The sequence below is a fragment of the Vipera berus genome (assembly GCF_964194415.1).
Source record: "Vipera berus genome assembly, chromosome: 4".
In the NCBI taxonomy this organism is placed as follows: Eukaryota; Metazoa; Chordata; class Lepidosauria; order Squamata; family Viperidae; genus Vipera; species Vipera berus.
In genome coordinates, this window is record NC_138206.1 from 5,668,946 (window position 1) to 5,671,917 (window position 2,972).

Sequence of the window (2,972 nt, forward strand, 5' to 3'; positions counted from 1 at the left end):
TCTTTTATGACTCATGGACTTCAACTCCCAGAATTCCAGAGTCAGCAGGAATTCTGGGAGTTGAAGTCCATGAGTCATAAAAGAGCCGAGGTTGCCTACCCCTGCACTAGGCCAAACTGGCTGGCTTTTTCCCTGTTTATTTCATTTCTTTTAATATTCCCTTTGTTTGTTTTCAACCAATTGGTTGGATCTGTTGTTGATTATTACCTTTCCTTATTTCCGTATGATGAGGGGAAAAACTTTGCTCATGGCTGCTAACCCAGAACAGAAGATAAGGGGGTACAGGTAGTACAACAGCCCTGGAAAAAGCGAGTTTTTTTCACACTTACTGACTATTGCAGCATCTCCATGGTCAGTCACATGATCAAAATTCAGATGCTTGGCAACTGACTCATATTTGCAGTGTCCCAGGGGTCACGTGATCCCTCTTTTACGACCACCTGACAACCAACATCAATGGGGAAGCCAGATTCACTTAACAACCCTGTTACTCGCTTAACAACGGCAGCGATTCACTTAACAACTGTGGGAAGAAAGATCGTAAAATGGGGCAAAAACTCAACAACTGCCTTGCTCTGCAACAATTGTGGTCGTAAGCCGAGGACTTCCAGTATTGGCCACAGCTGGAAGCAAGGGCCAATGCTACGATCAAACCCTCAATTGTTTTCCCACTAAACAGCCTGCCACAAACAACAACCCGTGGCGTCTGCGGAGGAAGTTCAAATGCTTTTCCTCACCGCCAGCTTCTGTCCCCTTGCAGTGTCACTTCCTGATGTGCACCGCAGGATTTCTTCATTGTCAAGAAATCACACAAGTAACCAACACCATTGGTCATGCAGCCGGGAGTTTCCTTGTATCGCTGTCCAGTTTGAGCCACTTTTGAAAAGGCCTCACTCAAAATTTCTCAACCGTGGCTACTTAAAGAGGGGTGAACTTCAGCTCCCAGAATTCTGGGAGTTGAAGTCCACACATCTTGAAGCATGCTGGCTGGGGAATTCTGGGAGTTGAAGTCCACCCATTTCAAATTTGTCAAGTTTGAGAAATGCTGATTTAGTTCATCCTGAGATATTTATGGGAAGACAGGATGAATAAGAGCCATTTGTAGTCTGAAATTAGCTAAGTATACTGAGCTGAAATTTCCTTGACGGTGACTGAAATGATGGGGCTTGTAATTCAGCACACACACACACACACACGTGTGTATATATGTAATAATAATAATAATAATAATAATAATAATAATAATAATAATAATAATAATAATAATAATAATAATAATATAAAGTTAGAAGGGATCTTGGAGGTCATCTAGTCCAACCCCCTGCTCAGACAGGAAACCCTATACCATTTTGGACAAATGGTTGTCCAGTCTCTTCTTAAAAACTTCCAGTGTTGGAGCATCCACAGCTTCTGGAGGCAGGTTGTTCCACGGGTGAATTGTCCTCACTGTCAGGAAGTTTCTCCTTAGTTCTAGGTTGCTTCTCTCCTTGATTAGTGTGTGTGTTTGTGTGTGTGTGTGCGTGCGTGCACGCGCGCATGACAAGGCAGAAGAGGACACATTATGAACCTACTTCACAAGGTTGTTTAGTCAAAAGAACAAAATAAAAGCCAGCAGTTTTCAGACGTTGTGTAAAAGTTACGATTGCTTTTTTCAATTGTAACAAACCTTTGTTTCGCCCATGTCTGCAGCTGGCGGAAATAAGAAAACAAGCAGGGTGACCTCAATTCTTTGGAGAAAAATCTAATCCACGAAGGAGCTCAAATTGCGATTTTGTTGTCGTGAAGGAGTCGGAGGAAAAAAAAACCTGTCCAGCCTTCTCCAGGCATATAGGTAGTCCTCGACTTACGAGCCCAAAATTTACGTTGCTAAAGGAAACATTTGCGAAGTGAGTTTCGCTCCATTTTACGATCTTTCTTCCCACAGTTGTTAAGTCCATCACTGCAAATTGTTAAGTTAGCAGCACTGTTGTGAAAATCTCGCTTCCCCATTGATTTTGCTTGTCAGAAGGTCACGAAAGGGGATAACATGACCCCGGAACCAGCCGCCAAGTGTCCAATTTTTTTTGATCACGTGACCATGGGAATGCTGCAACGGTCCTAAGTATGAAAAATGGACATCAGTCACTTTTTTTCCAGTGCTGTTGTAACTTTGAATGGCCGCTAAACAAATGGTTGTTAAGTCGAGGACTAGATACATGGCCGATGACTCCATCTTAAAAAGTTGGCGGGACCAGGCCCCACCCTCAATTCACTATCACTTAAATCGAAATTACATAAAACGCAAGTAACGTGATCTAATCACGTTGCTTTTCTGTAGCGTGAAAACCTCGTACCCCCCGAGAGAAAACTTTTGTCAGCCACGGCCACCTTTCTTTCAGGTGACATGTATTTTTCTGAACTTCTTGTTTCCTTCTTTATGCTTCATACTTCCAGGTCATAAAGGGGATGGAATTATCCCACCGGCCGTCTTCCTTAGAAAAAGCTGCTGGATTAGTTAGATAATAAACAATTCATTCTTGCATCGAGCCCGCAAAGTTCTAGATGGCCGCTAGAGAGCAGCAAAGAACAACAGGAGCAACTCACTTTTTGCCGCCCTCTAGTGGCGATCTAGATCATCGCAGGTCACATACAAGCAGTCCTCAAATTACATTCATTTACTGAATGTCTCAAGTTGGAACGGCACTGGAAAAAAGTGACTTACGACCATTTTTCACACTTATGACCATTGCAGCATCCCTGTGCTTAGCAACTGGCCTGTATTTATGACAGTTGCAACATCCCGGGGTCAAATGATCGCCTTTTTCACCCTTCTGACAAGCAAAGTCAATGAGAAAGCCAGATTCACTTAAACCACTGTGGCAAGCAAGGTCATAAAATGGGGCAAACCTCACTTAACAACTGTCTTCCTTAGCAATGGAAACTTTGGGGTCAATTATGGTCATACGTTGAGGACTATCTGTACAGCAGCTCGT